Here is a 13,341-nt window from a genome sequence, read left to right as displayed (position 1 = left end):
TAGGCTGAAAATACAGTCTCTGTAAATGTTGGCAACGGTGATTTACAGGCGAATTTATTTTAATTAAGCCACAGTCAACAACAAAAAGCTTAAAAGCAAATAAGCTGAGTTCAAAATTTTAAGTTATCTCCAAATTAAAAAGAGACAACATATCTTATCAAATATTAAAGTTTCCTGTGTTTGCACAATTTTTCTCTCTTCGAAAATAAGAAAATATAAATGTCATCATTGCATCCCTGTAAGTAGAGGTATAACTTAATTTTACTTGAAGCTTCTCTAGTCAATATATGTCCAGCAGCCAGTACCCATATCAGACAGCTCACAACTGCCTATTAACTTCAGCTCCAGGGGACCCAAAGCTCTCTTCTAGCTTACATACATGACACACACACACACACACACACACACACACACACACACTAAATATCAATTATAAAAAATTGACATTATTATCAATATAATCTTTAAAATATACTTGAAGAATCACGACACTATGTAATACATTAGTGCAAGAACTTTTAGTGACTTGATTAGGCTCATTTGACAAATGAAAATTCTCAAAGAATATATTGTATAATATAAAACTACTATTTGTGAAAAAATAACATGAAAGACAATAAAAGGCTAATTCTAACTCATAGTTTGGGATTAGCCTGATATTAATAATTATAGTAAAAATGCATCCTAGGTGTTCCTATGTCCTCTTCAGCCTGTTCTTGGCTTCTTTTTATTATTAATACCGTAAGGCATTAGTATTTCTTCAGAATTAAATGATGAAAGCAGCCACTTATTTCTAAAAAACAATATTTACCAAAAGTACAACTCATCAAATAAAGCTATTAAGGAACACAACACAGTCATCACCAATAATCAGCAACTGTGGACTTTTGAACACACTGTTAATTCTGTAAAGTGGAGTTTAATGTCGACATGCCAGATGACTGAGAACGAGTTTTTCTAATCTTATATTTTTGGTTGTGAGCCTAGCTTTTAACGACTAAGCCGTCTCTCCAGCCCTGTTTTTCTAATCTTGAATAGTGGTATTATCAAAGAAAAACCACAGTCATCATCTCACAGATATTTTTAAGTTTGGCTATTTATTTTGCTAGTATAAGTTCATATATTGTTCTTAGAAATATTGGAGGTATATACCAGCCATACTTTAACTCATTTTCCCAGACGTTTTTTGTTGTAACCAGCGGTTCATGTCTCCTACCGAAGAAAAAAGCATAAGCTTCGGGGCAGCCTTTAAACTATAAAAAGAAAGATGCCAAGGCCTTTTAAATTTTCAAAACTTAGCCCTTAGTTTGTCATTCTTAACTAGCTTGTGTAAGTTAGCCCACCCTTCTTGCCAAGTCCAGCCCTGTGGCCAAGTATCCTTCCAGTGTCTTCCTCCATGTCTGCTGGCAAAATGACTTTTCTCTCTTCCCTTCCCAGATCACCTTTCTCCCTACCAGGAAGTCCCCCATGTCCCTTCCTGTCCTTCTGTCCAGGTAATTGGCCAATCAGATCTTTATTGACAGCTGCTACATGCATATAAGGCATTTCTCCATAGTTATTCTATGTAGCCATTTTAAAATTCTCATTAGTCTGTTTCATTTTAATTTCTCTTTCTCCACTGAGCTATGCTAAGTTTTCATTTGTTATACATCCAGTCTTTGTGAGTAGAATGAGACAGAGAATAACAATTCAGTGGCAATTCACAAGAAAAAAAAAATAAGACATAAAAAAGTTGGAGGTTTAACATAGGATGTTTTACAACTACATGGATATCTGAACGAGATATTCTGGAGAAAAATGAATAAACAGCTGTAGTATTGCCATGAGTGGTGAGACTGGCTCTCCGTGGACCAAACATGGAAGAATGGGCAGTAGGGGTGTACTGAAGAGCTGGATCTTGAAGCTACTGTAAAAGAGGCAGTCATTGTAATTCTCTGACTCTAGAGGATGGGCAAACCAGAACGTAATACTAACCACTCCTTGTCATACCTACTGATCATTTCTCCAAGTTTTTATGGAACAAATATAATGTATGCTGTAAAGAAAAGAAGACCAAGTGATATGGCCCAGATATTGATGGACAGAGACAGTAAAGACAAGGGGAAGAGTGAATCTCAAGGACGGTAGAGGAACAACTTAAGTTCATTTGAGCATGGGGGATAGGGTGATTTGTGGAGAAAAAGAACACAAATTTGAAAGAAAATTCACATAGAAGAGATTGTATTCAAGATAGGAAAAGAAGTCCAAACTAACACATGGTGAAATTTGAGTAACAACATTATGTTATGAATTATTATGAAAGGCTAAAACATGGACAGGAGTAACAGAGACAGCATGCCAAAGCTTAAAATATACAACCCTCGGTTTTATTTTTATTGAAGAAAGTATTTCTCACAATGAATTGACAAAATAAAATCAAGCATAATTAACACAACACAATATAGTAATTTACACTGGAAAGGTGTTTAATACATAAAGAGTATATTTGAAAAGTTGAAAGGATTGATGAGATATTTTGCAGAGATAGATCTCTTGTGGGGAACAGAACATTTAGTTTGTTGTACCGAGTATCTGCCCTTTTCTCACAAGGATTTGTTTAAGTAGAACACTTTTCTCATTGGCATAAACAAGTGGTAGGAAATTGAGCCTCAGCCAGAAACCTTTCTTCCAATGACAGACCATAACTACCTAATCACTCCTCTTTCTCCAATACAATCTGTGTCATCAGAACTGTACCCTCCTAAGACAGACAGACATGCCCCATAACATCTTAGCAGGTGCAGCATAATCACCTCATGTGGCTTTCTGGAGATAAAAAGAAAGTATTTGCTTGCATAGCTGAACATATCTGCCTGAGTTGTTTTCCTACAGATGTTATCCTGGGAATAGAAAAAAAAAATGTTCATTCATGAGCAGCTTTCGAGAATCACTGTGATCTTGGGCAGCTATGTGCCAGCAATAAAAGCCAGAGGCATTCACAATTCTGGGTGAAAACACTGAGATAGAAAATACATCAGATGGCTAGTTACTCTTCAGCACTGCCTGAATTATTATCTGCCTGTGCTAATCTTCTAACGTCAGTGTCTCAGGTGCCTGTAAGGAGACATATGCGCTGACACACATTTAGACAGCACTGACAAATGCAAGACCCATTTCCATTTTATGTTTGAAATAAATTCAATGTGAAAAATAAAATTTTTATCTGATAGGTCCATTTGTCTATCTACCACCTATCTATCTGACATCTAGTTATCTATACATCTATGTACTTGTCTGACATTTCTTAGATCCACCTTACTTTTCTCTGAAACTAGAGAGAGTTAATATGCAGTTTGAGTGAAGCAAGGTAAACTTTTTACTCTAACAACTGTTCACCCAGCTCGACACAGCAGCAACAGAGTTCAGCATGAATCTTTTCATTTGAGCCAAGTCTTGGAATAGTGATATCTGGCAGTGCTGTCCTTCAGGATGCACTCTTAGGAAATAGTAACTGATAATTCGTGTGGAACATGCTTGTTGTCTTATGTTTAGACAGTGAAAACACAAGCAAGCACATATATTCATTTATATGCTTTGCATTAAGGGTATTCTATGAAACATTACTGTTTGCATTCATTTATATAGTCTTCATTAAGGGTATTCTAGGAAACATTACTGTTTGCATCCATTTATATAGTCTGCATTAAGGGTATTCTATGAAGCATTACTGTTTGTTTTCTGATTAATCCATATGCTATGATTAACTAAAGCAGCTCTTAACTCTTCAATAACTATGTTCACACTACCTGAAATATTTGAATAGTTGTTAGGAATCCTTAAACCCTCATTACCAGCATGGTGTGTTTCTGTGTCTTGACTTGTTTGCAATGACCTGTGCACGAGGTCCCAGGGTCCCATATCAAGCAAGGCATTGACAAAACAGAAATAAACAGGAGTTGTGTGGTACATGCTTGTAATTCAAGCATTTTAGTAGTGAAGGCAGGATTATTAAAAGTTCAAGGCTATCTTCAACTATATAGTAACCAGAAGGTCAACCAGAGACACTGGGCTACAAAAGCTCTTACCTAAACACACACACACACACACACACACACACACACACACAAAGAGAGAGAAAGGAAAAGAGAGAGACAGCTTTAGCATCTAAATGGCAATTAGCACGCATCCCTTTTGCTGCTGTGACAGCCATGCACATGATCACATTTATGCTTATAAATATCAAGAAGCAACGACAACTCCATTTGCTGTTTCTATTTATTAGCGCTTTAGGTTAATTTGCAGGTGTGTATCCCCAATGAAATGAGCAAATGAAATGAATGATTCATGAATGAATATGTTGAGTTTGAAGGGGTTTGCTCAATGTTTTCATTCTTTCCTTAGATTATGGTATTCAAGTGGATGTGTTAGCTTAGATGCTACTTTGATGCTGATTTCAAAGAATCAAGTTGAAATACTGACTCAGGATATGACAAGATTAAGTTACACATGTCCTCATGGGCAGTAAGAAGACATGTTCTTTAGAATGCTAACAGTGAGTAAGGGATACTTAGGGGTTTAGAAAAGAAGAATTAGTGAAAGTTACTTTTACTAATAATAATTCACATGTATACCCAGACTATACAGTAATGAGTATAGTAATCAAGAATCCAAAGAACTCGCTCGTTTTTAAAACATATGAGAAACATTATTTTAAGCTATAGGTACATTGTTCAGGGGTAAAGTATGTGTGTAAAATTTGGTCCTTCAGCTCTGTACTGAGAACAAGCAAGCAAAGAAGAAAGGAAAAAAAAAAAACACAACCAAAAGAAAACTGTGTTTTTGTTACAAGTGTCCCTATCCGAAAGCAGGTGAAAAGCAACTATCTGTAACTCAAGCTCCAATTATGCCTGAGATTTCTTCACCACTTCTCTTTCTTCCCTGGGTTTTGGTGTTTTATCAGCAAAGGTTGAGACGTTCACTCTAAGTTCCTGTGGCAAAGGTGGAATAATAAGGCTGCTTAACAACTGGCTAGAGAAATAGAAAGGTAAGTTTCCTTAAGTTCCATGTGCATTTCAACCTCTTCTTTGCATTCTTTATTGAGTTTCAGTTGCTTTTCAGAACAATATTAAAGCAATATTCTCACCTATACTTTGCATATTTTCACATATATTTTGTTTTGCTTTGTGATTTCATTTCAATATATTGTTCAATTTGTGTCTAGTCTATTTTACTTCAAGTTATTTTCATTTCTCATCATTCCAAAAATAATCCTCCATTGTACTCAACAAATTATTTTTTCTATTTCAATACTCTTCACAATATACATTTGTTGCTTATTTCCCTTTATTTTAGGCCCATCTAAGATTTTTTAAAAAATGTTAATCTGATACTAATAATTATTTTAAAATTTTGCTCCATGCCTGGAATCTGGTGAATTCTTTGTGTGATACTGAACTGCTCTTGCTGTCTAGCTCAATCTGTACTCTGCCAAGTTCCCTATATAATTTTCCCATGTATTATATGAATAACAATGATTTACTATGTTGGCGGTTTTATCTCATTAAACAGAGTCTTTGTTCTTTAGAAATATACCATCGAGAAAGAGAAATAAAGTTCACAAGCTCACATGAAAATAACTGTTGAATGAAAAACAAGGTAATTCATCCGTAAAGCTCATAAAATCATGAGAGGTGGAGCTATGCTTAATGGAGTAGTACCCTTTCTTCGGCGGTCATAGCACAGAGATAATTTTTAATATACTTATTTGGGAGTTATAACTCATGACTTCTAAGAAACATCATCATCTATTATGTTTTCTTCAGGCAAAATTACAAAAAAAAATCTGATCTATGTATTTAAGAACAACAACAACAAAAACATATATAATACAAGAAGGAGATCTTAGAAAATTCCCCCACAAATAGTAAATATAAAACTTTACTAGATAGGTATGATAGGCCCAAACATTGAACCTTTTGTTAAAAATCAATTACTCAAGTACAGAGCTGGAGTTCTTATTTTCTGTAATCAAGGCCCGCTACAAGCGCAGGGATATTTTGTTTTCCACAGTAATATCATTTTGTAAAGCTTTACCTCGTTCTCACAGAGGAGGGTAGAGAAAGATAATGGACTCTAGCCTTGTTTAGAAGAATGTAAAATAAATCTAGTCTTCTGATATCTAAATAAAATAATATTTATTGTGATACAGAATGAAAATTAAGCACAAAATTCCAGAAGTTAGAATTTATACAAAGGTACTTTGAGTTCATCTTCATTAAAATTAACATCAAAGTTCCTGTTCCGTGGTAGCCTGTGGGTAACCAGTCCCATAAACTTTAAGTAGACTTTTTCTAAGTTTTCTTTCCTCTGTTCATTAACATTACATCTTTCTTTTCTTTCTAGCTCTGTGAATATTTCTCATTTCTATTTTTCTAAAACAATCACAGAAAATAATTTTATTTTTTCTTTCTTCCTCCTCATTGCATTAAACAACACTTTTAAACCAGTAGTATATCTGTTATCGTTACATAAAGAGGTCATCATTACAGTAGACAGTTCATTTGCATGCTCCTTCTCTCTGAAAGATGAAAGCACAGATGAAACTGGCTGTGGCCAAATAGCCAACAGGTTTTCTTTCATGCCTACTTTCTCCATCTCTCCACAAAATTTGACATGCTATTTCTGCATTAGATGTTTCCTGGCTATGGACCCCCTTCTCAAATGGTCCTCTCCAACTCATTGGATTCTCATATACACACCTATGCAATCATACTCTAGGGACGGCTTATGCCGAACTCTTAAACAAATATTGGACGTCTAGAGAATTTTGAGCCTTTTCACTGTACAGCCAGTAAGGAACAGCTAACTGAGGAAGCCATGTTCTACATTGGTAGATCAGCCCAATTCTTACTGCCTCAACAACCATTCAATCAAAATACAGGTATAAATGACTTCAGAGTTTCCAGGCAGACAACTCAGAGCAGTTTCTCTGGTAAGGGAATAAAAAGTTCATTTCATAACAACAGATTTGGTACTAATTTGGAAATTCAGAAAACATGGAAGAGGGATCTCATAAAACATGCAACACACTCTTTAAATTTGTAATAGGAAATTGTATAAAAAAATTTGTAAAAAAAATTTATCTGTTCTCTGAAAATAATTCTGCATTTTCCCTAAGTGGAATTATATGTCTTTTAAGTGATTTAATTAAGCAATATATCATATTTTCCCTAATTAATGGTAAACTGGTACACTATAGTGTCAAAGTCAACAGATTAAAAATTAAGCAGGGGATTCCTAATCTAACTCTTAGAAGTTTTTATTAGGTAGGTTTTCAATAGAATCTAGAAATTGTTGCTTTTAAAGGCTGTCCACATAATTTTAAGGTATAGGTCATGAGAGAATTTATCATTTCTAACCTTGCATAGATTCAGGCAAATGTGATATTTGTAAGAAGTTAGTTTATTGAATGTTATGACAATAAGCAATTCTTTTTGTCTTTTGTCATTTGTTAATCACCTTTTAAACTTCCCTTTCTTATTACTCAGAAAAAAAGTCAAGAATTGAAAACATCTATTCCTGTCACCATTTCTGTTATCCAGTCCACAGTAAACATCCATATGGTGTCAATAGCGGGAGAGGGGAGGAGGAAAGAATTAAACTCTAATGAAACTTAATCAAAGAGAAGAGCTTCCTTCAGGCTGGCCATGCATATCTGTAGTTTGTCTGTCATTTATAACACTGCAGCCTCTGGTTCATAGTCAAGCTGTAATTCTGCCACTTAATGTATCCAATTAACCCCTTTAATGAGCTAATCAACAGTGTAAAATCTGTGTAAAATCACTGAGGTTGCATGATGAATGGGGAATGCACTGAACTCTCCCAGTATAAAAAGTGCTTTATTGCACTTGTTAAAGTGGTACTGTCTTATCCCTCTTGAAAGGGTAATTTATCACCAGGGTCCATAAGACTGCCATGCCCTGATAAGGCCAAGGTGGCAATAAACCCATCAGAAAATGATTATTCAGGAATGTGGAGCAATTACAAAGTCTTCAGGACCCAAGACACAGGGTGGAGGGCAAATTTGCTTTTTTGTGGTGTTGTTGTTGATTCAGAGTAAACTTGAGAATCATCCATAACTTTCGAATGAATGATATTTTATATACAGATGAATTCACACAATTTCCTCTATAGCAAAAATTTATGGTATCCCACACTTCTTACACTACTTTACTCTATTGTGTTATGAATTAAGTCATTATACTGTTCCATTTAGGATAATAATCTCTTCTAGAATGTTCTTAAAACAATAGTCATCTAAAATTGAGTTGATATATAGGCTCTACTCATTTATTTTAAAATTGGTAATCATTCTGCTGGAAAAAAACTCAGCAAGTTATAGTATTTTTTTCTATTCATATAAAATGGTAGCATAATTGAATATTTAATTCTCTGTGGGAAAAGGCTTTCCCAGTGATAAAAAAGCCTGAGATGGTCTCTTCAGAATATAAATACTATAGCAAAACTTAGCATATTATATCTAAACTTGTTATTTAATGGCAGAAGCCCTGAGTGATTTAATATTTTCTATTATACGATATAATCTACTTACTGTTTCTACTCCCTCAACTTGTCCCAGGCCACAGAGGAAGACAATGAAGCCAGTCTTGATGATACCTGATAAGCTAGAGTCAGAGGGAAGTGGAGGAGGGCTTCCCTATCAGTGTACTCGGAGAGGGGCATGGGAGGACATGAGGAAGGGATTGTGGAATTGGGAGGGAATGAGGGAGGGGCTACAGCTGGATACAAAGTGAATACACTGTAGTTAATATAAAAAATTAATGTGAAAAAGATAAATGGTACTAAAATATAATAATGAAATAAAATAAGATAAAACAAACTAGAATAGGACAATACAAACAAACAGAGGGAATAAAGATCACAAGAACACATATATACACAGACACAAAAGTTTGCTCTCAGAGAAATCCAATCCCATAAAAACATAGCAACAGAAACAAGACATAAATTTTAAAACAAAAAATAATGATGCCCTGTCAAACAATATGTACAAAGAACCTTAAAAATGCCATTCGTTTAGTTTTTTTGTTGGCCATCTACTGCTGGTTGCTTTTAAGAGCGTTTTGAGCCTAAGTGAGGCTTTTGGAGAAAATTGCTTTTGTGAGCAGTTATGAATTGGAGATGGCTTCTGGTTTAGGATGGGTGTGTGTCCATCTCTTTGCTCAGTGCTGAGCTCACATCTACCATATACCCTGGATGGCCCTGTTCTTTCTGCCACAATCACTGTTGAAATCTTTAGAACACAGATAATATAGCAAAGCTTAACATATACGCTCAAAATTTTACATTAAATAGCACAGACTCTGGATAATTTGGTTTCTTTTATTCAGATAAAAAATTAGAAATGGAATTTCAGGTAAAGAAAAGTAATGCTATTTACTGTATCATTCTACGAAATTGTGTCATATTTGCTACTTGACTAAGCTAAAACCCAGGCATTATCTTCATGTTTCTGTATCTGGTCTTTTTTATTTTTCCTTTCGTTGTGGTCTTCAGAACAGAAAAATCCTTTGGTTTTCTTTAAAGAGTGGGTGATGGGGTTCACAGTGCTTACTCGCAGTAATATCTTATGGAAGCAGATCAATCTGTCATTTTAACCATAACGTACTTTCCAGATTCACATTCTCATGTCTCACATTATCATCTAAGAAGCTTTCAAATCATTACAATTCTTGGTGATCTTTGTTCAATTAATCTGTCTTCAGTTCACTTTACTCTTTATAATCGCTCAAGATGAGAAAAACTGTGTTTTCAGCATTAAAAAAACCTTTATTGCTAAACTTGAAAAATTTCCTCTTGCCTAATCTAACACATAGAAAGTGGTAAGGGTACAACTACTAGTCCATCAAGTTCGGTGCCTCTTTACATGGATTGTTTTGTCTATGTTGTCTAATAGCACATTCCTCTTGGTTATCCCAAAACTCATCAGAATGATCCCTTTCTCCTATACTCTACCAAAACTTTATAGCAGTGTCTACACAATGTCTCTATAGTTTTCATTCAATTGGAGTTATTATTTCTTAAGGTCACATCTCAGGAATAGCAGTGTTGTGTTTTTTCTATTTATTAAAAAATATTTTTTCATAAAATATATTCCTTTTTATAATTTTCATTTATTTTTATTAATTTATTCTTTATTCACTTTATTCACTTTGTAACTCTCCATAAACCCCTCCCTCCTCCCCTCCTGATCCCACCCTCTATCCCCCTTCTTTGCACATGCCCCTCCCCAAGTCCACTGATAGGGGAGGTCATCTTCTCCTTCCTTCTGATCTTAGTCTATCAGATCACATCAGGAGTCGATGCATTGTCATCTTCTGTGGCCTGGTAAGGCTGCTCCCCCCTCAGGAAGAGATGATCAAAGAGCAGGCCAACTAGTTTATGTCAGACGCAGTCCTTCTTCCCATTACTATGTAACCCACTTGGACACTGAACTGCCATGGGCTACATCTGTGCAGGGGTTCTAGGTTATCTCCATAAATGGTACTTGGTTGGAGTATGAGTCTCTGGAAAAATCACTCTGTTCAAATTTTCTAGTTCTGTTGCTCTCCTTGTGGAGTTCCTGTCCTCTCCAGATCTTACTATTTCCTTCTTCTTTCATAAGATTCCATGCACTCTGCCCAACTGTTGGCCATAAGTCTCAGCATCTGCTTTTATAGTCTGCAGGGCAGAGTCTTTCAGAGGCCCTCTGTGGCTGGTTCCTAACTTGTTTCCTGTTTTCTTCTTCTGGTGTCCATCCTTTTTGCCTTTCGGGATAGGGATTGAGCATTTCAGTCAGAGCCCTCCCTCTTGATTTGTTTCTTTAGGTGTACAGATTTTAGTAGGTTTATCCTATATTATATGTCTATATGAGTGAGTATATACCGTGTGTGTCTTTCTGCTTCTGGGACAGCTCACTCAGGATGATCCTTTCCAGTTCCCACCATTTACCAGCTAATTTCATGATTTTTTTATTTTTCTATGCTGAGTAATATTCCATTGTGTAGATGTACCACAATTTCTGCATCCATTCTTCAGTTGAGGGACATCTGGGTTGTTTCCAGCTTCTAGCTATTATAAATAAGGCTGCTACAAACATGGTTGAGTAAATATCCTTATTGTGTACTTGAACCTCTTTTGGATATATGCCTAGGTGTGGTATGGCTGGATCTTGAGGAAGCACTATTGTTATTTGTCTGAGAAAGTGCCAGATTGATTTCCAAAGAGGTTGTACAAGTTTACATTTCCACCAGCAGTTTTTCCACAACCTCTCGAGCATGTGTTATCATTTGAGTTTTCATCTTGGCCATTCTGATGGGTGTAAGATGAAATCTCAGGGTCATTTTGATTTGCATTTCCCTGATGGCAAATGAGGCTGATCATTTCTTTAAATGTTTCTCTATCATTTGATATTCCTCTATTGAGAATTCTCTGTTTAGCTCTATTCCTCATTTTTTAATTGGATTACTTGGTTTGTAGCTTTTCATCTTCTTTAGTTCTTTATAAATACTGGATATTAGCCCTCTGTCAGATAAAGGGTTGGTGAAGATTATTTCCCAATCTGTAGGCATTCATTTTGTTTTGGTGTTGGTGTCCTTTGCTTTACAGAATCTTTTCAGTTTCATGAGGTCTCATTGATTCTTATAATTTTCTTCACCCATATTTTTTGAGATCCTTCCTATTTTCTCTCCCATCTGAAACCAAACCATTTCTGATTTAGCAAATAAACATATATCTAAAAATAATAAATAATAATAAGAAAAAACACAAAAACATGAAAATAAGAGTAGGACAAAAGAAATGAACAAAAGATAAATAGCTAAACCAAAAGACACAAGAAAAATATATAGACAAAGAAACATACATATTCTCACACACAAGAATACCATTAAAAACAAAAAACTGAAAGCCATAATATGTATGCCATAGACTTATAACACAAACAGTAAATATTTCCACAAAATAAATGAATAAATTCTATGACTAAACATTGTCGTACAAAGAAACTCCAAAGTTGTTGTTGAGTTCATGTTTTGTTTATCATCTATTCCTGGGCTTGTTGATTACCCTAAAAAGATTGGTAGGATTAATACAGTTAAAATGTCCATCTTAAAAGCAGTCTATACATTCAATGCAATTCCCATCAAAATACCAACAAAATTCTTTTTTTAATTTAATTTTATTTTTTTAATTTTTATTTTTTCCTTATTAGTTACATTTTATTAATCCCAGCTGTATCCCTCTCCCTCATTTCCTCCCAATCCCACCCTTCCTCCCTCCTCTCCACCCTTCCCCTTTCCAAGTCCACTGATGGGGGAAACCTCCTCCTCATCCATCTAGCCCTGTTTTATCAACTCTGCAAAGTCCTCCTCTGTAGCCTAACAGGAATGTTCCTCCCTTGGGGGGTGGGGACTTCAAAGAGCCAGCCATTGAGTTCCTGTTAGAAATAGTCCTTGTTCCCCTCACTATGGGAAATCAATTGGTTACTGAGCTACCACAGGCTACATCCAAGCAGAGGTTCTAGGTTATATCCATACAAGATCATTGGTTGAATGTCAGTCTCAGAAAAGACCCTGTGCCCAGATATATTTGGTCCTTGTGGAGCTCCTATCCTTTCCCCATCATACTAACTCCCATTCTTTCATATGATTCCCTGTACTCTGCCAAAGGTTTGGTCATGAGTCTTTGTATCTGCTTTGAAAACAATGCTAGTTAGAGTCTTTCAGATGCGCTCAGTAGACTCCTGTCATATGTTCAATGCACATCCCATCTGTCTTTCTAAATGAGGATTGATCATCTTACCCCGTGTCTGCTCTGTTGATTATCTTTTTTAGATGTATAGATTTCATTATGTTTATCATATCTTATAGGTCTATATAAGTGAGTATATACCGTGTTTGTCTTTCTCCTTCTGGGATATTTCACTCAGAATGATCTTTTCTAGATCCCACCATTTGCCTGCAAATGTCATGATTTCCTCCTTTTTGATTGCTGAGTAGTATTCCATTGTGTAAAAATACCACAATTTCTGTATCCATTCCTCTGTTGATGGACATCTGGGCTGTTTCCAGGTTCTGGCTATTACAAATAAAGCTGCTATAAACATGGTTGAGCAAATATCTCTGTTGTGTACTTGAGCAAATTTTGGGTATATACCTAGCAGTGGTATAGCTGGGTCTTGAGGAAGCATTATTCCTAATTGTCTGAGAAAGCGCCAGATAGACTTCCAAAGTGGTTGTACCAGTTTACATTCTCACCAGCAGTTTCTCCACAACCTCTCCAGCATGTGCTGTCACTTGAGTT

This window comes from Psammomys obesus, unplaced genomic scaffold, assembly GCF_907164565.1.
Source record: "Psammomys obesus unplaced genomic scaffold, mPsaObe1.curated_primary_1811, whole genome shotgun sequence".
Classification (NCBI taxonomy): domain Eukaryota; kingdom Metazoa; phylum Chordata; class Mammalia; order Rodentia; family Muridae; genus Psammomys; species Psammomys obesus.
This window is presented reverse-complemented; position numbering follows the sequence as displayed.